Raw genomic sequence first — 24277 nt, 5'->3', positions numbered from 1 at the left:
CCACTTAGCAAGTTGATTTCTTTATTGAGTGGGTTTTTTTGAGTTGCCCAAGTGAGCACCTGCCTAAAGCTTCTCAAGAGGTCAATGGTATATCTAATGCACAGGGCAACCAACCAAACTCCTGAATCCAGCAGGCCCTCAGAAAGCATGGAGAGACCAGAGAATTATCAAGTGTCTTTGCCGGGCTCAACAAAGCCCTTACGCAAGAGTAGGATGGCAGCCAATAACAGGGAAAGGGGAGAGGGAGTTGTCCCGGCCCAGGTCTGTGCTTCTCATTTGGTTGTCCCATCTCCTGCCCCATAAGCCTGAAATAGTGCAGAGGGCTGCCCCTGTTCCACTTTGGTCAGCAGAAGGGAAAACCGCTGTAGATTACAACTCTCCCCGAATGCTCTCCTTTAGTGGCAATTTTGATGGATGTTCCACAGTTAAAGCCGGGTATGGTCGAAACCACCCCGAGCTTATCCTCAAAGCCACACACTGGTGCAAGATTCATTTGGGCAGCAATAAGTTTGTGACTAATTGTATTATAATAGCCAGATGAGTGGGGTGGATAGTAAATAGAGAGAAAAGTGGGAAGGAGGATTGTATTGTCATCAATTTCAACCAACCTGACCTAGCAGAAATCTTAATACATAAGGCGGGCCATTGTAGCTCCTCCACCACGTGGATAAAAGAGTTACCACTGGGCTTTTTCTACTCCACAGAGGGGATACGCAAGGCTGAGAGCCCCAGATTTTCGGGACAAGGGCAGGCAGTTAGTGTGGTGCAATCCCAGAATGACCGAGTCAGTCGGCCAATAGATTTCTCCCAATGAGTGCGCTAGACAGCACTGATTGTTTGGTCACTGAGTCCCCTAGTAGTTCCTACGCAAAGGATAGCTTACAGTTTGCCAATATTAGCCCCTCTCAGGGGGAAAATAACTTAGAAAACTGTGGTGTTAGGTTCATAGGGAATGTCCCATTGACATGCGTTCGGGCCTGAGGATGTTGGAATATACCAGGGTTAAACAATAAAAGAACGGACGAGAGATGGCTCAACATATTGAAGGAACAGCACAATAGATATACTAGAATAGGGATTTGGATAACTGTTTTTACATGGATGGGTATTTCTCCTTTTTCTCTCAAGCACTGCTGTCGTGCCATGGCAGAGCCAAAGGGGGACTTGCTACTTTAGTATCTCTAAAACTCCTGTGCAAGTCTATACAGCTAGACACCGGCTCTTATGTTTTTGCATCGCAGCTAGATTTTAAGCAAGCACCTTCCCTTTTGGTGGTTAATTTGTATAACTCTTTTACTCGCGTGGCACCTGTGGAACATATGTTGGCCTTGAAATGCTTTTCAGAAACTTATGTAGAAAATCATGTTAACCAATATATATGTTGCTTTCATTAGGAGATTCTAACATTCATCCAAGTCATTCTTTGTGTCATTATGAGGATTCAGCTTCAGACTGTCTTAATCAAAGTCACTTCGAGTATACAGGACAAGGGCACCTTCTCACTGACATTATAACTGAATTTAACTTGGTAGATACTAACCAAAACAGGAAAGATTGGGATATCGCCACCTTTGTAGGTAGAAGCGCCTGTTCGATCATTGATTATATTTTTTTGGGTCCCATTAGTTCACTCTGTCTTACATTTTGAGGTTGAAGGAAACTAATTTAAGGACCATAATCCGTTACAACTGGTCTTGGATTGGAAATTGAGGGAGGAAGGCAAATTACCCACAGGTCCCAGGCATCCTGGCATTATATCAAAAGATCAAGCTCACAGACTGAAGTGGAAAAAGGCCCATCTGGACTCCTTTTTATTTAAGTTGCAAGGTACCTGTGGGCAAGATATCAGCTTGTGTCTAGAAGGTGCCATGCAACCTGATGCCCTGTTGACTGCATCTAGTAGGATTTGTAATTATGTCTCAAATAGTCTAGTTGGGGCATTGGCAAATTCAAGCATGAAAGGAAAAGATGGTATGATCATAGTTGCTCTAAAGTTCATCAAAGTTTGCTTTTAGCCCTAAAGACCCTACCCAGGAATAAGCTGCTGATATCATCATGTAGGAGGAATTATAAAGAAGCCTTAGAAACTAGGAAAAATGAAATAAAAAAAGACACCTAGGACCAACTGCTTCTGATCGGCGTCCTGAAAAATAGTCTGAGATTCTGGGAAATTGTGAACCAACCTATTTTTTAATGGAGTGTCTGTGTTTTAGAATGCACTATTACATCCGATGTATGGGTGACACACTTTAAGAGAATTTACGTGAGTGCAACAACAGACCTTTCTAGCAGCCCGAAAAATGACTTAGGAGGGGATTGTAAGCTTTCCTTCTTTGTGAAGGAGGTTGAGGAGGCTATCGCCTTGTCTAATGACAAGGCACCGATGGGGTTCCAGCAGATTCATAAAAGACAGACCCCAGGTATTGTGCTAAAATTCTGACTGTCTTAAATGCTGCCTGTGCCTCTGGTTTACCCACATCCTGGTCTCGGTCTATCGTTATCCCAGTCTTTTAGAAAGGTATTGGAGACGACCCGCAATGCTGAAGACCAATCTCCCTTATTGACTTGGTGGTTAAGGTAATGGGAAGAGTGATACTCCTGAGATTATCCTCTTGGCTGAACAAAAATAATGTGATCTCGTCCCTGCAGTATGGGTTCAGGCCTGGGAAGAGCATGTTAGATCAGTGCCTGAATCTGCAGTTAGTTATTGGGGAATACACTCTTGTTAAAAGGTGTAGTTTACATCTAGCCTTAATGGATCCAACATCAGCCTTTGACAGGGTCAATAGGGTGAAGTTATGGCTAATTCTTATTATCATGGGTATGCTTGCAATATCGTGAACTTTTTGCTTGACCTTCATGCGGATTTGGCCGTGGTGGTGAGATATGTTCAGGCTGGGAATCTCTCCCCGCCCTTTAGGGCCTGAAGGTGGGTTAGACAAGGTTGCATTTTAGTCTCACTTCTATTTACACTCTATATGAATAACCCTGGCCCCACACTGACTGTAGCCTGTAAAGACAGTCCAGGAGCAGGAGCACAGGCAATACCAGCACTCTTATACGCAGACAATGCTATGTTGCTAGCAAGGATGGTGGTGGGTCTCCAGCTGCTCCTTCATTCCTTTGTGGGTTTCATGAACACCCTAGATCTGGAGACCAACTACGCTAAGTTCCATATTGTGGAGATAGGACCTAAAAGTAAGAGGTGTAGGAAATGTGTTACTGAGGTAACTGAAATCACCAGGGTGGATATCTTCTCCTATATAGGGGTCTTATTGGACGACTGAGGTAACTGGGTCCCACTCAGAAAGGCAAAAAGAAATGTTAATGCCAGATCCGTTGCATCGGTTTTTGATTTTACAAGCTGATTGGGTGCTAAACCTGTGAATTCCCTGATTAAGGTTTACCAAACTAAATGTATTTCTCTGGTCAGCTACAGAAGTGACATCTAGGGTTATAAAGATATCAGGGGCTTGCAGATGGCAGAGTACAAATTTCTTAGTTGTCTCCTTTCCATCCCACAGTGTACTGTGCAAATACAATCCATGAAGAACTAGGTGTTTGGTATATCCCGGACCTTTTAGCCCTACACCCCTTATTAAGGTGGATTGGGATTTGAATAAACCCTTAATTAGAATTAAACCGGAGAATCTTTAGGGATTGTCCGACTCTGGATAAGGCTAATTCTATTCCGTGACTAAATTATTTTGAATCCGTAATGGATAAGATGGGGCCATCAGACTTATTCATATCGCCAGAAGGAGTTTGAAAGGAGTATCTAGGGTGGGTTTTGAAACATTTCTTCTCTGTTGTCCAAACCGAGAGAAAAGCATTTGAGTTTAACAGACCCTCAGTACACTCCCATATCCTGTTAAAGACATGCCCATCAATAGAGCCCGAGCTAACTGTGGTCATGACATCTGACATCACTTTCTGCTAATGAGTTTTACTGGTTACTGGCAGATATCCAGAGATGGGACAAAGTTAGCATTATGGGTCCTTATAGTTGTGACAGCTTTTCGGAGCAAGATACTTTGCACTTTCTTATGTTTTGTGGACCACTATACTGAGTTAAGACAGAAATATATTTTGGCGCTGCTAAGAGTGGAGCAGTTTGCACAAGTAAGACCGGCTTTTATTTATTTACAGATGTTGTCTAATATTCAAGTTTGCTTTAACGTTGATAGCTGTTTAATGGGGACAGTAAGAAGCAGAAAGGGACCACTGGCCCAGGTTAACTCGGTTGCTGTGATTTTAATATATTTTAAAGAGCAGATTGGCTTTTTAATGTTATTTGAGGACAAGTTTTATGAATTCAAGTTTTTAATGTATGTGCTTGTAACTTTCATGGTTTTTATTAACCGAATAAAGTATATTTGCCTGACTTGACCATGCTTTCATAGTTATTTCCTGCTTGTTTTGCCTTTGTTGAGTAGGTTGCTGAAGCACTGTTTGTATAGCTTTTGATCCGTATCAGCAGCTGACTTTCACGAGTGTCACAAGATCTGTTTACCTTGTAGAGCCCTGGTTGTTTGTCACACACCTGCTGAGTTTTGTGCTCCGAACGTGACGTTTGTGCGCTTTTAATCTGCGATCTGGTGCCCTTGTGCTAGAAGGCAGCGGTACGTTCCGGTTTATGCTCTGGTTCAGCCCCACAGTCCGAGAGGGCAGCAACTTAATGGGGATGTAAATTGCCGCCCTGTGCCTCGTGGAATGTCACCATCAACTCAGTTACTGCTCTTCCCTTTATATTTCATGTGCGAGGTTGTTTGTGACTTCCAAACTCCACACAGGACCACTTCCTTCTTCTCGGGGCTACAGTCCACATATCCTTTAAGGTCTCCGCCCCGCCGGCTCCTGGCCTTCCATGATTCCTCCCGGTGCCTCTGGCCCCTTCTTCAGTCCCCCTTTCCTTCTCCTGGGCCTCCTCTCGCCCCCCCAGGTCCTCCACTCCTTTTACTGGAGCCTCTACTCTTACTTCCATCCACCTCAACCTCTATAGCCGCTATATGATTTCTACACTTCTCCCAGGGCCTCCACATCTGCTGCTGGGGCATCCACACCACCCCGAGCCCAACCCCTCCTCCAAAGGCTCCAAAACCTCCTCCTGAAATCAATTCAACTCCTTCTCAAGGGCCGTTAGTGCCTTTCTCATAGGATCTCATAACCGCCTTTTCACTTCTTTACAGAGAGCATGTATTAATGAAAGGTACAGATGGAGTCCGGGTACACTAGAGTCTGTGTGCAGTAGAGTCTGTGTGTAAATCGTAGGCAGGAAATCGACTGAACAGGAGATGTGTGGGGGGGGGGCTTATGTGCTATCAAAAAACTATGGTCCCTATGTACGAATCCTTTGTATACCACAAATCTGTGGTGTACAAAGAATCCTTGACAACTGCAAAAAGCTGAATCACGATCCACTAAAGGGTTCCTGTGATTTGCAAGTAGGTTTACAAATTGCAATGTTCACATTTTTAATGCTTGTGAAAGGTGCATCATCCATTCCTTGCAAACCATTAATGGGTTACATATACCTCAAGGGGAGCGGTATCCATTTGTAAAATGGAACTGACTGCGACGGAAGGCTCCCGCTCTGAGACTGACAGCCGTGGACATTAGTGGGAACAGACAGCACTCACCTGGACTGCTGTCTTCTAAGTTTGATTTCCCACTGGCGTCATGCAGTTTCTTTTATAGCAGCCCTTGTTCTCTGCAGGAATACAATTCCGCCACGCTGGAGTTGCATACGCAGGAAAATAAATCAGCAGACTTCAATTTTAGCATTCTTAATCATTCAGAAGTGTTTGCAAAAGGCGTTCAGCATCCTTAATATTAATGGGGTGGGGATTCTGCAAATCCTAGCAAATGTTACCTTTATGCTGGGACAGATTACTACATTAGTCATAGCGTAAAAAAAACATTCTCTGGTCGCAACTCAGATACTGCACAAAAATTACCTCTGTGATGGACGTGAGAACAGAACATCAGGGCCTACACTGGAAGAAGATTACTAAAAGCACTTGATATCAGACACAAGAAGAACGAGATATGGACATTGGGTTAGGCAACTCAGCACTGGATAAGGAGTCTAGCTCTCTAATTGGGAGAGACTGGCACAGATATTAGGCCAGAGTGGTACAACCGATGGACTTGGAAACGGATGAAAGGGAGATACCAAACACAGACAGGCAGGCACAGGATCAAGGCGACATGCGGTGCTTAATATGAACTGGTGGTTTCACTTATTTTTGAGGTCCGGCACTTTTTTTTCTGCCTCAAGCATTTACTGCGAGCAAAAGACGCACATGGGAAAGATGGAGGAAGATAAAAACGAAAAAGCATCACAAAGGGAGAAAGCAGAAAACTGTAGGAGTGAGCTTGAGGGGCAGAGAGTGGCTGTAACTGTATTAAAGAGGCCCGATATGGCTTCAGGACTACTGCCTCCGTATTCTGTGCTCGCACAATTAACTGCAGCAGCCGTTTGTTTCAGAGGAGAGCTTTGGGCACCGGCACTTTTTTATTTACAAATTAAGCACTGGCGACTTGTACAGTAAAATGAGGGCGTCACTTTGCAAAGATAGCCAAGGCACCAGCAGAGAGTACACCCACAATGTATTTTGGCTCCACATGCTAAGTAAAGTTTTTGTGACCATTTTTATTTGTGTGCACAAAACATTTTCCTCTTTTCTTTAACCCCTTCGCTGCCAGGCCTTCTCCCCCTCAGGTGCCAGGCCTTTTTTTGGCTATTTGTGGCAGTTCGCGCCCAGGCTCTCATAACTTTTTGTCCACATAAGCTACCCACGCCAAATTTGCGTCTTTTTTTCTAACATCCTATGGATTCTAGAGGTACCCAGAGTTTGTCGGTTCACCTGAAGGAGACCAAGAAAATAGCCAAAAGACAGCAATTTTTTTTTTTTTTTTGTGGGCTGCAGAAGCGGCTTGTGGGTTTTTTCCCTGCAAATGGCATCAACAAAGGGTTTGTAGTGCTAATATCACCATCTTCCCAGCTTTCAGGAACAGGCGGACTTGAATCAGAAAACCCAGTTTTTCAACACAATTTTGTCATTTTACTGGGACATACCCCATTTGTACGATTTTTTTGTGATTTCAGCCTCCTTTCAGTTAGCGACAGAAATGGGTGTGAAACAAATGTTGGATCCCAAAATTCTGAATCAGCAAGGGGTAATTTGTGTAGATCCTGCAAGGGTTTCCTACAGAAAATAACAGCTGAAATGAAAAAATATTGAAATTGAGGTGAAAAAAAACAGTAATTGTTCTCCACATTTTACTCTCTAAATTTTTCCTGCGATGTCAGATTTTTGAAAGCAATATACAGTTACTTCTGCTGGACTCTTCTGGTTGCAGGGATATATAGAGCTTGTAGGTTCATCAAGAATCCTAGGTACCCAGAGCCAATAACTGAGCTGCACCTTGCAATGGGTTTTCATTCTATACCGGGTATACAGCAATTCAGTTGCTGAAATATAAAAGAGTGAAAAATAGGTATCAAGAAAACCTTTGTATTTCTAAAATGGGCATAAGATAAGGTGTTGAGAAGCAGTGATTATTTGCAGATCTCTGAATTCCGGGGTGCCCATACTAGCATGTGAATTACAGGGCATTTCTCAAATAGATGTCTTTTTTTACACACTGTCTTACATTTTGGAAGGAAAAAATGTAGCGAAAGACAAGGGGCAATAACACTTGTTTTGCTATTCTGTGTTCCCTCCAAGTCCCCCGATAAAAATGGTACCTCACTTGCGTGGGTAGGCCTAATGCTTGCGACAGGAAATGCAACATGGGCTCATCACATTTTTACATTGAAATCTGACGTGTGTGTAGCTCAGCCGGCACCTAGGGAAACCTACCAAACCTGCGCATTTTTGAAAACTAGACACCTAGGGGAATCCAAGATGGGGTGACTTGTGGGGCTCTCATCAGGTTCTGTTACCCAGAATCCTTTGCAAATCTAAAAATTTGGCCAAAAAACACTTTTTCCTCACATTTTGGTGACAGAAAGTTCTGGAATCTGAGAGGAGTGACAAATTTCCTTCCACCCAGCATTCCCCCAATGGCGATACAAATGGTACCTCACTTGTGTGGGTAGGCTTAGCGCCCGCAACAGGAAATGCCCCAAAACACTACCTGGACACACCAAAATTATCAAATACAAAACTACCTGTTTTTGCGGGGGGTTGGGGCACCTGCATTTTTGATCCTGGGCTCAGCAGCCATCTAGGGAAACTTACCAAACCCAGACATTTCTGAAAACTAGACACCCAAGGGAGTCCAGAGAGGTGTGACTTGCATGGATCCCCCAATGTTTTCTTGCCCAGAATCCTCAGCAAACCTCAAATGTAGCTATAGAAATCACATTTTTCCCACATTTCTGTGTGGGATCACCGCACCAGGATAAATTTCCTACCACCCAACGTTCCTCCTAGTCTCCCGGTAAAAATGATACATCACTTGTGTAGGTGGGCCAAGTGCCTGTGACAGGGAAGAGCCAAAAACACGTCGAAATTGAGGTGGAACTATAGCGGGTCCAAAAGGGCAGTTTGAAAAAATATATTTTTAGGCTGACAAGTGCAGCAGAATTTTTATCGGTATAGATGAGACAATGTTGGGTGGTAGGAATTTTGTGGATTCCTGCAGATTCCGGAAGGTTTCATGACAAAAATGTGGGGAAAACGTGTGATTTCCAGCAAAGTTAGAGGTTTGCAGGGCATTGTGGGTAAGAAAATTGTGCGGGGTGCATGTGAAGCACACCACCCTGGAATCAACCAGATGTTTAGTTTTCAGATGTGTCTAGGTCTTGTGGATTTTTCTACATGGCAGCATTCCAAAGTAAAAAAAGTGCAGCCCTCCCCATTCCAAGTGGGACGATTTTGAGAGTTACCAAGCTCTCATGGCCCAAATGTAAAACCAAAACCCAAAATAATCAAATGTCCTCTTGCTTGCCGTGGGGTAAGATGTTTTAGTGTGCGGGGGAGAGCTAAAAGACTGTTACCCCCTTCAGTTGGGGTGGGGGCATAACCAGGCCCATACTGGTTGCTAACCACCACCCCACTAATTTTTTTTCATTCCTTGGCATCTAGTAGACTCTCTGCCCCCCCGGAGTGTGGATCGGGGGTAATTGCCCAATCTGCCCACTGGTGGGCAGAACAACTTTGGCCTCATTTATTTTGAAAACAAAATCTTCCCTGGTCTCTGGTGGGCTTTCTGCCCCACTTGGGGGCAGATGGGCCTTCCCAAAATAGGCCTATCTCCCCCCAAGGGGGGCAGATATGGCCAACAGTAATGTGCCCCCATGGGGAGCGACCCTTGCCCAAGGGCCTGCCCCCCCAAACAAAACACACACACACACACCAATCCCTGGTGTCTAGTGGTTTCTGCCCCCCTTGTGGGTTGATTGGCCTAAACAAATAGGCCAATCTGCGCCCAAGGGGGGCAGAAATGGCCTAAATACAATTTTCTCCCCAGGGGAGTGACCCTTGTCTAAGGGGTCGCTCCCCATACATAAAAACATAAATTAAATAAAAAAGATATATATATCCCTGGTGTCTAGAGGTTTCTGCCCCCCACCACGCCCCGGGGGCAAAAAAGGCCTTAAAATATTCTCCCCCCCCCCCCCCCCCCCCCCCCCCGGGAGCGGCCCTTGCCCAAGGGGCCGCACCCCTTATGCATAAGTATATTTAAAAAAAAAAAATCCCTGGTGTCTAGTGGTCTCTGCCCCCGGTGGCCCTCAGGAGGGGCAGAAATGGCCTAAAAATAATTAGGCCCCCCTGGAGTGACCCTTGCCTAAGGGGTCAGTCCCCACACATAAAATAAAAATGAACAACATTTTTTTTATCCCTGGTGTCTAGTAGTTTTCTGCTCCCCCCCCCCCCTCCCCTCCCCTGGGGGGGCAGAAATGGCCTAAAAATCCCTTATTGAAATGTACAGGGAAAAAAAAATCCCTGGTGTCTAGTGGGCATTTCTGCTGCCCGATCGCATGACGATCGGGCAGCAGAAATGCTGTGAGAGACGTGAAAGGAAAGGAAAGTTTTTCCTTTTATGTCTCTCCCGCCCCACCTCCCAGTCGGAAGAGAAATGCAAAAGCATTTCTCTTCCGGGAAGCGCGATCCGAGGTGACCTCTGATGAGGTCAGCGTGCGATTTGCATGCTGACGTCATCAGACGTTACTGGGGGGTGGCCTACTTGTCAGTATTTTTCAGAGTTTTTGTCGGTATGCTTGACTGTGTCACTGGAGTCCTGTTAACCAGGACCCCAGTGCTTATGCACTCTCTGTTCCCAAATTTGTCACTACATAGTGGTAACCCAGTATTTCACTCCAAACTGGCATACTGGTCACCCCTTATAAGTCTCTAGTATATGGTACCTTGGTACCCAGGGCATTGGGGTTCCAGGGCATCCCTGTGGGCTGCAGCATTTCTTTTGCCACCCCTAGGGAGCCCATGCAAAGGCTTCTACAGTACTGCCATTGCAGCCTGTGTGAAATAGTGGATGCACTATTTCACATCCATTTTCACTGCACCAGGTCACTTATAAGTCACCTATATTTCAGGCTTTCCAACCCTGAAGGCTGGGTGCAAAGTACCTGTGTGTGAGGGCACCTCTGCACTAGCAGAGCCTCTGGAAATGCTTTGAAGAGCACAGATGGTGCCATCTTTGCATAATCCAGTCTATTCCGTTTACGGGAAACCCCAGTCCCTGCTCTGGCGCGAATCTGGAGAAAGGAAAGGAGAGTGACCACTCCCCTGTCCATCACCAACCCAATGGTGGTGCCCAGAGCTCCTCCAGAGTGTCCTTGGGTTTTGCCATCTTGGATTCCAAGGCGGTGGAACACTCTGGGAGCATCTGAGTGGGCCAGTGCCAGCAGGTGATGTCAGAGACCTCCCCTGATAGGTGCTTACCTGGTTAGGTGACCAGTCCCGCTTTCAGGGCTATTTAGGGTCTCTCTTCTGGGTGTTTCTTCAGATTTGGATTGCAAGACTCCAGCAGGAATCCTCTGCATCCTTTACTTCATCTTCTACCGACGGAACCGCAGATGAACCCTTCAGGAACTCTACAAAATTGCAACAAAGAAGCAAAGATGACTTCTGCAACATTGTAACTTCAGCAACTGCAACAGATTCCAGGTTGTGCATCCTCCGAGGACTGCCTGTCTTCAGCCTGCACCAGAGGAACCAAAGGAATCTCCTGTGGAGTGACAGAGTCACTTCCCTGCTTCAGCAGGCACCTCTGCAGTGATGACCGGTGACTTGGGTCTCCTCTCCAGATGACAGGCATGGATCCAGCAACACAGGTGGTGGACTAAAGTGACTCAGACAGTCCCAATGTCCAGCTGTCCAACTTTGGTGGAAGTAAGAGCTTGCCTCCCCACCCTGTGCACCGGGTGACTTGCAGTGGCCAAGGCTTGTGTGCGACCTTCCAAGAAGTTCTTCGTGCACAGCACATCTTAGGCCCCGAGCACTCCATCCTGCAACGTACAGCTTCCTGAGAGGTTCTCCGGGGGCGTGGGATCCCTTTGTGTCGTGCTGCGTGTGCCTCCACTTGCACCTTCTTTGTCCCCGTGCTGTGGGACTCCAGTGCATGCTGCCTGGTCTTCTGAGGGCTCTGAGTTGCTGAGAGCTCTCTCGGTCTCCCCCTCCTGGGTGGAGGCCACCAGGTCCCTCCTGGTCCCGAGCTGTGCCATTTTCTGCTAACCGTGAGCTTTGCGTGTGCCAAGGCTTGTTGGCAGAATCCAGTGACGCAAACCAGACTGCATTCATCCATCCGGCGTGGGACATCTTCTGTACCAACCAGGAACCCACATCTGTCTTCTTTGGTGCAATACTGACTTTGTCTTCTCACCTGTGGTTCTTCTTTTGCACCCTCATTCGGGTTAGCAGGGGCTTCTGTTCTCCCTGGACTCTTCAGTTATTCTTGGACTTGGTCCCCTGCTTCCACAGCTCTTCAGATCCAGGAATCCATCGTTGGTGTCTTGCAGTCTCTTCTGGTTCTTGCATAATCTTCTATCACTACTTCTTGTGTGTTTCAGGAAACTTACAGTGATTTACTCCTGTTTTCCTGTGCTCTGGGGTGGGGTCTATTACTTACTTTTGTGTTTTCTTACACTCCCAGCGCCCCTCTACACACTACATTTACCTAGGTGGGAAACTGACTTTTCCACTATTTTAGTATATGGTTTATGTTCCCCCTAGGCCCATTGCAACCTGTTGTGATTTTCACTATTTGCATTGTTTTCTGACTGTGTACTTACCTATTTTTGGTTACTAGTATATATTTTGTGTATCATACTTACCTCCTAAGGGAGTATAGTCTCTAAGGTATTTTTGGCATTGTGTCACTAAAAAAAGTACCTTTATTTTTGTAACACTGAGTATTGTCTTTCATGTGTGTGAGTACTGTGTGACTACAGTGGTATTGCAAGAGCTTTGCATGTCTCCTAGTTCAGCCTTGGCTGCTCTGCCTACAGCTACCTCTAGGCAGCCTGGCTTCTAGACACTGACTACATTTCACTAATAAGGGCTAACTGGATCTGGTACAAGGTGTAAGTACCGTTGGTACCCACTACAAACCAGGCCAGCCTCCTACACTCTTTATAAGTGAAAGTGGCTCGCTGCTCACACAGCCCAGGTAACACACTGACTAATGGTGGCTGTGCATGCTTACATCAAGGGTACAGGCCGTTTTTAGGTTGCAGCCTACCAGACAGCACAGCTGTCTGGTTTGCTGAAGACAGCTTGAGTACTTACAGAACTTTGACCTAAGAATGCTTTCTGCTCGTTGATTAACATTGGGTTTGTGGTTTGTAACTCACACTTTCTGGTTTTCTATTCTCTAGCTTTATTTGCTTTGGGGTCTCCAGATACAGTTTGTCCCTTCCGTTGCCTAAACCATGTTTCCTGTATCCTTCCACAAACTCACTTTCTGTTTACAGGACTTTAAATCTTGTTCTTATCTCGTCACATTTGCTGATGCATTCAAAGACTGAGGTCAAATGTCAGGCACCGTCTTCCAAGTGCACTCTATACTTTTTTAGCTGGCTTCTAAGTGAGAGGATTTATGTGACAATCTTGGGAGGTAGGAATGAGTTTTTTTCTAGCACACTACAACGTTTACATGAACTGTGTAAGTATTTCAGAATATATCAGAATTATGAATGCACAAATGAAGCACTTTTTGTTATTCCATGAAGTGTGTTGGAAACAAATACTTTATTATGAGCAAAACAAATCATTAAACTAGGTGATGCAATTGACGCACGTTTTCATCTGTGCATTGTGTAATTTTATTAGTAAAACTGTATGTCTGTGCAAATGTAAAGGTCATTTCAATTGAAATGTGTTGTCTGTAATGACAGTGCGCTATTGCACCATGAAAACCCCACTCTACTCTGCACTACTGCACTTTGCACCTCTCCACTCTATGGAACTGCACTCTATGCCACTTTATGCTACGCCTCTCTGCTCTACCCTGCGCCACTCTATTTTATGCCAATGCACTCTTCACCACTCAACATCACTGCACTCTTCGCCACTGCACTCTACATCACTCCATTCTAGCCCACACCAGTTTACTCTGCCAACTCCACTCTACATCACTGTACTCCATGCCACTCTGCACTCTTACTGCACTCTATGCCAATATACTCTACGCCAATGCACTTTACTCTTAAACACGCAACTCTATGCCCCTGCACTTAATGCCAGTCCACTGTACGCCACTCTAATCTACTCTGCGCCACTGCATTCTATGCCACTGCACTCTTCCCCACTTTACTGTATGCCATTACACTCTGTGCAACTGCACTCTATCCTGCACCAATCCACGCCACTCTTTTCTGAAACAATGTACTCTATTCTGTGCCATTCTAATCCACTCTGCGCAGCTCCATTCTATGCCCGTCTTCTCTTAACCACTGCATTCTACGTAATGCACTCTAAACAACTGCACTCTATGCCACAGCGCTGTACTATGCATCACTGTACTCTATGCCACTCTACATTGCTCTACACAACTACACTCTGAGACTCTAAACTGCACTCTCCACCACTAAACTCTATGCCACTTTACTCTGCACTACTGTACTCTACACCACTGACATTCTATGCCACTGCCCCCTATGACACTATATCAAAGGTCTCCAGGCTTTTGTATAGTGAGGGCCTCTTCTAATCAGTGAAAATCATTGTGACCTACTGAAGGCCAAGCCACTTGTACAATGTTACTAGACACCCCCACAAATAGTTTCATTGACTTTAGTCCTAATGTCCATAGAGCCTAAAACTATGGTTTGAACAAATACTTTGACTAGGGGCACTATCACTGGGCTACCACGTGTGTCAATGAGAGTGTGGTCTGATGAAATGTATGAACATATGTATGCATGAATGGGATATATGTGTATGGGTGACTAACAGCCTGTGTTGTTTGTACTACTGCCACAGGACATACCTTTCCCTGTATGTGGCACCGTTACTTGTGTAACACAAACACACAACCATTTTTTAATGGGGGAAATTTAAAGTGCAGAAAAATGTTCTGCAAAATATGTTCAAAATATAGAACATTTTTCTGCAATTTACATTTCTCCCACTCAAACAAATGGCTGTTTTTCAGCTATAAATGTGACACCATGTCTTCCAGCCACTGGGAGCAAGATGCCTGCTGTGTCTAAAAGAGACAATTGAAATGGGAGAAAATCAAACTTAAGAGGTAACTTTATGTTTATATGAATTCCATAAAACCCATCATTTAAATGTTCTCCCATTTCAAAGTGTCGCATTTACAAACAGCTGGCATCTTGCACCAAGAAGCCTCTAGTCATGGTGCCAAATTTATAACAAAAACAATACAGCCATTTGTTTAAATAGGAGGAATTTAAAGTGAAGAAACATAGTCATCAAATAGTAAGACTTAATTGGTTTGCTTATTAAAAGTGGAGAAACAATTGCCTTAATATTTGTATTCACTTAAATTTTGTATCACATTTGAAAAGAAGGGCATCATTTTTTCAGTTATAAATATGATTCTGTGTCTACTGGCCACTGGGAGCATGGGGCCTGCTGTTTGTAAATGCAGCACTTTGAAATGGAATCAAATTAGAATGAAGAGTTAACTTAACTATTAAGTTAACTCTTCATTTCAATTTTCTACCATTTGAAAGCATGCAGAAACAACATTTTGTTCCCATGATCCATTTTTGAGTTGACAAGGACTCTTATTTAAGATTTAAACACCTCAGTGTTTCAGTTCTTCACATCTGTGCCCTGGGTCATAAAGCTGACTCCAGCACTGCTCATTATTAGGGCCTGCTATCTGCAGCCTGAACAGAATAATGTCAAATAAACACAGCCCTCCCCTAAATTTAAAAGGAAAATGCGACCCCACGCATATATAAAAATGAACTCGAGGCTGTGAGCTACTCTGAAGGTGTCTGTGAGCTACTAGTAGCTCGCGATCGACTGGTTGGAGACACCTGCACTGTACTCTACTCTGCACCACTGTACTCCATTCTGCGCCACTCCATTCTGCGCCACTCCACTCTGCACCACTGCACTCTTCTATGCACCACTCTAATCTACACCACTGCATTCTACAACACTGCATTGTATGCCACTGAATTCAATGCCACCCTGCATTCATTGGCACTGTACTCTATGCCACTGTACTCTGCAACACTCTAAGCCAATGCACCCTACACTAGTCCACTCTACTCTATGCCACTCCCATGTATGCCACTCTACGTGACTCCACATGATGCCACTCCAATACGTGACACTCCCTGCCACTCCACTTCCACTCTGACAGTGCACAACACTCTCCCCTATGCCACTATCGTTTAGCCATGCTGAACAGCAGTCACGTATTCTGCCAGGGATGCGCTGAACTCAGTGCCGCCTGGCTGATTCCAACTCCCTTCACCGCCAGCCTTTCCATGGTGGTTTCACTGGTATGGAAAGCCATGAGGTTGTGCTGGGGGCTACAGGGGGATATGGGCAGTGCAGGGGCCCTCTTGCGCAGCACCCTCAGAATGCGCACTGTCTGTTACGCAGAGAGTGCGCATTCTGAGGGTGCTGGTCGGCCACCTCTGTGCTATGATATAGCACTTGGCTCCTTTAAGGGAGCTGAGTGCTATCTCGTAGCACTGTTTCTGCCGGTCTGACCGGCGGGAGCGCTCTATTACAATGTTCCAGCTGGTCAGACCGGTGGGAACATTGTAATAGGGTGAGGGAGCTGGCGCTGTCTTGGTGGTGGCAACCTCCCCATGACTTTGGCGGTCCCATGTTGGGACCACCAAACTCTTAATGAGGCCATCTGCCACATACATCAACAGGTGAAAAACATTACATCAATCATTCAAGCACACTCTACCCACACAAGAAAGCAAGATATTGACCAAGAAAAATGGTACACCATTTCAGTAAATTTCTGTGTTGCCTTGCCTCTTATTTTGAGGACAATTATTTGGGAAGGAGAGAGAGCATTTACAATTCAATTATAGCCAGGCCAAAGCGGCACTTGTCAAATTAGTAGTATTTAGAACATATAGGCCCTCATTCTGACCTTGGCGGGCGGCGGAGGCCGACCGCCAAAGTCCCGCCGTCAGGTTACCGTTCCGCGGTCGAAAGACCGCGGCGGTAATTCTGACTTTCCCGCTGGGCTGGCGGGCGGTCGCCTTCAGACCGCCAGCCAGCCCAGCGGGAAAGAGGCTTCCACGATGAAGCCGGCTCGGAATCGAGCCGGCGGAGTGGAAGCTGTGCGACGGGTGCAGTTGCACCCGTCGCGTATTTCACTGGCTGCGCAGCAGACAGTGAAATACATTTAGGGGCCCTCTTACGGGGGCCCCTGCAATGCCCATGCCAGTGGCATGGGCACTGCAGGGGCCCCCAGGGGCCCCGCGACCCCCCCTACCGCCATCCGGATCTCGGCGGTCCGACCGCCGGGATCTGGATGGCGGTAGGGGGGGTCGGAATCCCCGCGGCGGTGCAGCAAGCTGCGCCGCCGCGGAGGATTCAATGGGGCCGCGGTACACTGGCGGGACCCCGCCAGTGGTGCCGGTCCGACCGCGGCTTTACCGCCGCGGTCGGAATCCCCATTGGAGCACCGCCGGCCTGTCGGCGGTGCTCCCGCGGTCCTCCGCCCTGGCGGTCAAAGACCGCCAGGGTCAGAATGACCACCATATTGTTTGCTGATAGTCAATTCCCCCTCTCTATTGGTAGCCCTGAAATCAAGATGGGATGATGACATAAGAAAATGGACAGGCCAAAAATGCTGTGAAAACTCTATCAGTCTACTATCACCTCACTCGTCCAATTCAGATATATTCATAGGTTCTACTATCCCCTAGAAAGACAGTGCAAAATTGGCCAAATCCAAGTCCCACAGTGCCAGCAATACAAACAGAACAAGGGTGCTTGCTTCTAGATGAACTGGGAATGTTTGGTGATATCTCTGTGTTGTCAAGAAATAGATTGTGCCAGTAGGGGAGGTGATAGGAGAGGAGGTTCCAGCAAACCCAAAGATGATGTTCCTATGTATTATGGATGAATGATGTGGTCCTCGTTGCATCAGGAGTTTTGTGGATCAGGGCTACTGGTGCCCGAAAGGGATATTGCCAGGAACTGGCATGATGTTAGGGCTCCCCTGGGAGAAGAATGGACTACAGACATGGATTATTATGTGAAAGAAACTATGTACAGACCAGGGGCTGCCAAAATAAGCATACCAAGATAAGGGGATAATAGCTGGAACATTCATAGCACTTTTAATCAGATGCCTGAGAAAACGTATTCACAAAATATGGGTGAGCGTGCTTGTTTTCCCCTGTATAATGTCACAAAATGTGCTAACTATGGACTTGAGCGACATTAATGGTTAATGGAATGTAATGCTATATCTGTGTATGTTAGCTGTCCTGAAAAACCAATAAAAATAGTAAAAAAAAAAATAAAAAAAAAAGGGTTGTTGATTTTACCTGTCTTTACATTGGGGGTTCTCCAAAACTGGCAGGCCATATTACAGGCCAGAATATATGGTGCTAAGGACATGCTCTTTGAAGGATAAGACTGCGACAGGGTTTCGGTCAAAGATCCAGAACAGCATTTACCACCTATATCCTGGAAAATATCCCCTTCACCCATCTCCTCTCACCTTGCTACTTTTTCTTCAAGTCCCCTATGATGCGTGTCTCCTTCACTAATGCACTTACTAGGGGCCTGATTTAGATTTCAGCAGACAGGTTACTCTGTCACGTATTTGTACGGCGGGATAATAAAAGAAATAAAGGCTCAGGTTATTGGCATAGATAACGAAAGACTCCCTGTCCCACTGCTGCATCCCTCTATACTGCCGAATCCAGACTGCAGTGCTGGGTAATTTTGGTGTTTGTTGTTCATGAAGCTGCTCTACGGATGTCCTCAAGAGACACATCAGAAAGTAGATAGTAGGAAATAAGATAATGGCGGTTGATGCTTATAAATCGCACATCGGAAACAAAAGGACAGTGTCCAATGATGGATGCAGCGAGTCCTTGGTCGGGTGCTGACCTGGTAACAATACCCAACCACCCAGGGTATCCAATTGCATAGAACAAAGAAAGATAGAAAACCTTCCTTTGAGGCATGCTAGAAAGTCAATTGTAAACAAGAAAGTACCAGGACACTCCAGAATCTAGTCCACAGTGAGCAGGAATCCCAAATCTTTAATTCCTTATGTTGAAATCATAAACAACATATATGTGCAGAAAACAGCCAACACGTGTTTCGTCCAACAGGACTTTTTCAAGGCAAAACTTTTTTCATATATACGATGGAAAGTGTCCAAAGCGAATAATGCGACTGGATTAGTTCCTGAAGTGGTTAATGATGTTTCCTAGTCGTAGGCAACGTAAGTTTTTATATGGCGTTTGGGACTGATAAGCCCAATTACCCGTACTCTCTCGGTCCCTGGAGAGTCGGACAAGACGATTACGGCGTGCGCGCGCTGTGAGATCAAAGTAATCGGGAGAGTACGGGTAATTGGGCTTATCAGGGCCCCCTAACACGTACTACACACAAGACTCATGGAATACTGCCTTATCGGCCTAAACACCATATCAAAACTTAGGTAGCTACTGTATCCTCCAGAAAAAAGTTACCAAAGTTAAGTATCTTGTTCTTCTATGCTTTGTTTGCGCAGCTCTCGTGTAGGGTGACCAGATTTTGAGAAGTAAAACCGGGGATGGCTAGATACAGAAGTAGGACTCTCTCTCATATAAAATCAGTTCATGCTTCAGAGCAATATTGTCTGAAATAACTTACATAATTTCTCTTTTTCTTTCAGGTGGCACAGGTGGAGGTCAGATGTAAACATAGTCTTGTAAAGGCAATTTAAAAGGCCTAAGGCCTACCTTTGCCTAAAATTGGCTATGGCAGGACCTTTCACCCTGCGCCACACTTCCCACTTCGTCTCCCTTCTACTGGGAACATGCTACTACCCTCCGCTTGTGCTGCCTGAAAGAAAAAGATCATTTCAGTGGGTTCTTTAAGAGTTTAGAGGCGCCCATGCCCTTCTGTTCTGCTTTGCAGTACGAGTTGACATTTGCCCCCAAAAACCGGGACAGGTATTTAACATTATAAAAAGCATTGGAAAGATGGGTAAATCCTCTAAAAACCAGGCCTGTCCGGAGAAATCCGGGACGTCTGGTCACCCTGCCCTCGCTCCTCCAGAGGCGCCAGGCCCTTCCTTTGTCATACGTGCCCACAGGGACCCGCAAATTCAAAGTGTTATTAGTACATCCGAACTGTGTGTCTGACGAGACTGGGTGAGTGGTCTGCAGGATGCTGGGTCTGGCTTCAAAGATTACGCGTCCTAGAAAGCAAGAGATCTTGCACCCCTAAATGTTATAATGCAGCCTGACAATGTTTCATCCGTCTGGTCTTCATCACAGGCATTTGCACCGAAGAGCAGGACATGTGCGGTGTGTTTGCAGGGCTGGAATTCTGAGAACGAGTGAAAGTCAACCAAGTAAATAGATTAGCATGTGCCTACATCAACTACATTATGGTCTTCTTTGATGTCAGTACAGGAAGTGACATCACATCACTGACTTGTAAGCAATGCAAACTTCGCCTTGCATTATGAGTTGTGACGAGCACCATACAATGTTAGCCCCTTGTAAGTGGCTAAGGCTTGTCTAATGTGTGGCACAGCTTCCTTGCAGCATCACCATTTCAGGCACCCAGAGATGAGACTCTGGTCAGGTTTCATGTTCAAGATCGGACTCTGGTTTGCTGGTCTGCAATTAGGCTGGTGAGACATTAAATGTGCACGTGATTGTTCCCTGAGTCCGAGTCTCTAGTTATTTATTTGTGCACGCCTGTAAACTCTTTCCAGTGATGCATTGCTAGGAATGGAGAAAGGAGTACCAGGGCCCAGCTCTGCTCACCTTTAACTCTGATCCCAGTATCATTGGAGGTTGTACTCCCCCCGAATGGATGAAGTTAGACCTCCAACACGTGCTGGAAACATTCTCAGTGGAAGGGTTTCAGCTCACCTAGGGGGCAGATTTACTAAGAAGTCAGCCAATGGAGCAAGGCAACTTGCCGCACTGTGTTACGTGCCCTGGATGGAGCATAAATTGCCCTTATCTACTAAGATGTGACACATTTCTGTTTTCTCCTTGAACTGTGTGCTGCCTGCGCCAATGCAGGCACCCTTGCACCATGGTGCAAGTATGCCTGTGTTACGTGCATTATTTTTTTGTGCAGGGAGGGATTCTTTCCTGCACCAAAACACCCCTTAGATGCATTTACTCTTTCAGTGTGTGCTGCAGAATGCAGCACGTGTGGAAAGAGGAAATAACAAGGAGAACTAAATAAATCTCTCCTTGTTACACCTCACTTGGGAAGGAGTGAAGCAACGGCAATGGAAGCCCTTTGTAAATCTGGCCCCTAGTCTCCACTGTTTGCGACACTGATTAACCATGTGCTGGTGTGAAGAACACGGATTCTGTTAGTTACACAGCATCCCTAAACTGGGTCCTTGACAAGTCATATGGAGGGCCCCTTCAGAGTCAGCAGGAATCAAGCAGCATTTGGACCCATTTTGTTTTAAAACAAAATCTGTTTTCACTGTTTTTCCAATAGGACTAGAGTATGAAAATGAAAACGATTCCTCGGCAATTAAGGCTACCAGTGTTCCTGCAGCAGCAGTCCATGCCAAAAAGTAGTGCCAATTTTTAACCTGATGGCTTTGTTGTGCTGCGTCCTACTGGGGCAGAAGGGACTGAAATGGCCCAGCTAAGTCCAAGGCAGACCAGACACCCAGAGCCCTTGTAATGGATAAACATGGGCTGTCTTCCATTCACAGCTGACGTTTCTACAGGTGTATGATAATGTGAATAACTCAATACTGTAGGCGACCTACACCAGCTGGTAAACCAAGGATGTCTATGAAGGTCATGAGCGTTATTCTCTTTTTAAGTCTGTAGCAGCCCTGCTAAGAGGTGCTGATGTTCTCTTGTGAAAAATATAACAAATTATGATTAACTAGTCCCTACCTGTCTGGATAGAGCCTGACACGTCACTGCAAATATATGACTGTTTTTTTTATTTTATTTTTTTAAACATCAAATCTTCACTTGACTCAATTTTCACCCCACGTACCTGCGATAAATGTTATTCATGGAAACTTGTTCAAAAGTGTATTTAAAATCCAAAATGTATTTTAACATCCAAAAATACTATGCAGTTTTTAAATTTCATGACACAGTCCATTGTTGTATTAGAAGTTCACATGTTCATTATTACATATTTGGGGAGAAATTAACTATGCAGTCCATTAAAATAAAAAGTACAGTTGTGCATCATGTGAATTCTAAAACACCCCCAAAGTTAACAATCGCTACAAATTTGTGCCTCATTTCCATCACTTCGTACCTAACGGGCTTGAAACAGTCAAATCACTCCGGATTCATTATATGTAACAAGATCCAGTGTGTACAACCTTTTACCATAAATCATTACCATTCAGAGACACTTTTGGTTTTATCAGTGAATGTGAGATCTTAAAGCCGTTTGCTGCGAAGCCAGGACTAATTGAAGGCGCTGCTCCTGAAAGACAAGAGGTCATTGGCACCTGTGTTTTAGCAGATAATCCGAGGTGCCATGGTATGGTACTGTCTTAGAACATGTGCGGTAGCGCTGTGGTAAAGTGCAGGTGCTTTCCGTTTAAACACATGGCAGCCAAGCTGCAAAGTGTGTACTTTACTCCGAACCCCGTAGGAGCCCCGCTGTAAAGTGCTGCTCTGCGCTGCCCTAGATGGAGAGAGCTGCGCAGGATTATATCTGTCATGACATGGCACTGCTGCTCGCTTCCCAAGCGCGGATGCACAAACAGGCTGCCCAGTGCCTTGCACACGCCTTTGCACCATAGTGCAAAAGAGTGTTGGTGTTGTTTGTCTAGCATGGGGTTTGTACTGGAAGGTTAGCCTTCTAGCACAAAGTCGTAAACCTAGGCAAACATTTAGACATTTGGCTCATTGGATTAATTATACAGTGCAGCACACATGCAGAGTGTGAAAAGCTAGGCATAACTATCTGCTGTCTCCTACCAAGCGCCTGCCTCCAGCAGGCTTATTTTGTGGCGCAAAACACTGCCCCTGACTATGTTAGTTTACATGGTTTTGCGTCAAAACCATGGGACAGCCTACTCCCCCACCCCACACGCACCCCCACCCACGCAAAGTAGCACAGAACAAGTGCAATTTACATTTCTTTTACTTTATCAACACTTTCTGGCAGCACACAGTGTTAAAATCTGCCCGGTATGAGTCTTGCTGAAAAGTGCTCTCGCTGTTTAAAGAGTGTATCGGTCCTACCGAGGAGCTGGCCGGCTGACTGCGCGGGTGAAAGTTCATTTGCGAACAGCTACAAGATTGAACTTGAAATAACTGCGCGAAATGGAGTTTCTTTAAGCCTTTAGCGCCGCCTAGTGACTGAGAGCGAGATGGAAATAACTAAATCCGAGACGCTTTGTCAGCCAAATGCCATGCGATCATCTCAGGCCACGAGTGTAGGAGGCTCATGTCAACACAGCACTGTATAGTAAATCAAACCAGAGAGGCCCTAATTAGGAGTGGGCTTTTCAATTCTGATATACGCTGTAATCCCAGTTAATACAGATATTGAATTCGGAGTTTTGTGGTTATCACCGTACAAACCCCGTCACACAACCGCAACATGTCCTAGATACATTTTGAGAGGTCAGACATACCAAAATGTAATGGGGCGGAATGCCAGGTAACTACCAGTACTTACAGGTTTGCTGCACTATTAACTAACGTCCCCATGTCCTGCTCCGTTTTATTATAAAAGGAGGTAGATGCGTCTGCGGTGGTAGTTTTTCTGGGTGGATCATATGATTCATTCCCAACCACCTTACGTGTAACCAGGATCATAGTGGTTAATTTATTGTAGTAATTTGAAGGGTTCACCACAACACATCGAAAAATCATCTGGGAAACATGGCGCTTATTTATGAGAGGCTTGTGCCACTGCAACACCACTTTATGTGGTGCAACCCCCTCAGCCATATCTATGAGGACTTGCAGATCCCCTTTGCATGGCTTTGAACAGCCTCATCGATATGGAGTAAGGCAAAGCAGCACAAGTCACTGTGTTGCCTTACTCTGCGGTAGGGAGGCGTTCCATGGGCATTGCAGTGGATTTTCCCATGGATTTTGATACTGCCCCAGATTTACTTAGTCACTTAAACCTGGGGAAGTGCCAGAATCATAAACCTCCTGAGGTGTGGTGTAACAAGAAGAAATATTTGTATTTCTTCTTGTTTTTTCCTTTTTTCTTGTGTGCTGCGTTCTGCAGCACACATAGAAAGAGGAAAACTACTCTTGGCTTGTTTTTGTGCAGGAAGGTATCTCTTCCTGCACAAAAGCAATTGTGCATGCAATGGTGCAAAACATGGTGCAAGGGTGCCTGCTTTGGTGCCAGGCTGCCACAATGGTGCCAGTGCATGCAGAAAGGACAGGAATGCACCGTATTGCACAAATAGGTGCATTCCTGCCCTTTCACTGTGGCATATGGCAGCACAGCAAGATGACTTGCGACGTTGCCCTACGCCAAAAGCCGGTAACTAAGGGCATTTTTTTTTTACTTAAGGGCATCTCAGGAGAAAAAATGTAAAGTCAGACCGTGATTGAAGATTAGGGCCCGCAGATATTTCCACTGTGTCTGCTATCTTTCAACTCCTCTTTAACCCCAGATCAGGG

The 24277-nt window shown here is 45.5% G+C and overlaps 1 protein-coding gene across 1 annotated transcript in view; it reads left to right on the top strand.

The window, feature by feature from the left end:
* The window catches only part of LOC138260219 (acetyl-coenzyme A synthetase 2-like, mitochondrial), a 164244-nt gene that overhangs the window by 80747 nt on the left and 59220 nt on the right, over positions 1–24277 (top strand). The gene's annotated exons all lie outside the window — the stretch shown is intronic.

The sequence above is a fragment of the Pleurodeles waltl genome, chromosome 9 (assembly GCF_031143425.1).
Source record: "Pleurodeles waltl isolate 20211129_DDA chromosome 9, aPleWal1.hap1.20221129, whole genome shotgun sequence".
NCBI lineage: Eukaryota > Metazoa > Chordata > Amphibia > Caudata > Salamandridae > Pleurodeles > Pleurodeles waltl.
This window is presented reverse-complemented; position numbering and strand designations above follow the sequence as displayed.